Genomic DNA, 985 nt, shown 5'->3' on the forward strand with positions numbered 1-985 from the left:
TAGTTCTTAACTGGGCTAGCAGCCCTGCTAGGCTACGTGGGAGCTTGTCGTAGAGGTGCCTTACGTGTGGTCCCGGAATCGCTATATCTACGTTGCGGAGGTGTTGGCCTTTCTCTGACGCTCTCTATTCTTTATTCTATTGCTTATATGCTGCTTCGAGAGTTGTTTTGACTTGCAGCGGTATTAAGGGTAGGAAGTTGTGTTCTCTAAGACGTGTTATAGCTTGTTTAGCTAGCTTGTCTGCTTCCTCATTTCCTTGGATACCGTAGTGGCTTGGGATCTATTGGATCGTGAAACTTATTTGGAGACCTTTATAGAGAGATTAGGCTGTACTAAGGATAGACCGTACGATGCTTTAGCCTGATCTCTTTTTATATCTCCTAGTTAGAGCTTAGAGGGCGGCTTTAGAATCGCTGTAGATAACGTATTCGGTTAGGCTTTAGGGTCCCTCTTATAGGTGTTTTCTAGCTACTAGCTCTATCCCCGTTAGAATAGCAATTAGTTCGGCTGCTTATACTGTGTAGAAATTGCTAGATCTAACTCCTTTAAGCGTACTGTATCGGGCGTTCCCGGCTTGGTCTAGAATAACTGCTGCTACTCCTAGCTGGTTGTTTATCTTAGAAGCATCTGTATAGATCTGGGAGAGCGGGTCCCTCTTTTCCGCGTGACTTAGGAATACTTTATCTTTATCCGGGGGTAGTGTTGTCTTAATCTCTACCGGGAGTGGTTACTAGGGAGGAGGTGGGTAGATGTCTATCGTTTCGGTTTCTTAGTGCGGGATTAGGCTGCTAAGTTTTAGGGTCGCCTTTAGCGGACTTAAGAAGCTCGCTGGTTTATTCCGGGTTTTATCGATCTTAGGGACTAACGCGTAGGCAGGGTGCGAGGTGGGTAGCCCCCTAAGACTAGTAATAACTCTTGCTGCTCTAGATTCGAGGCGTAATCTTGTAGGTAAAATAAAGTTCTCTACATCTAGGGTCTCTGTCGA

Source organism: Aplosporella prunicola (assembly GCF_010093885.1).
Source record: "Aplosporella prunicola CBS 121167 unplaced genomic scaffold K452scaffold_181, whole genome shotgun sequence".
Taxonomy (NCBI): domain Eukaryota; kingdom Fungi; phylum Ascomycota; class Dothideomycetes; order Botryosphaeriales; family Aplosporellaceae; genus Aplosporella; species Aplosporella prunicola.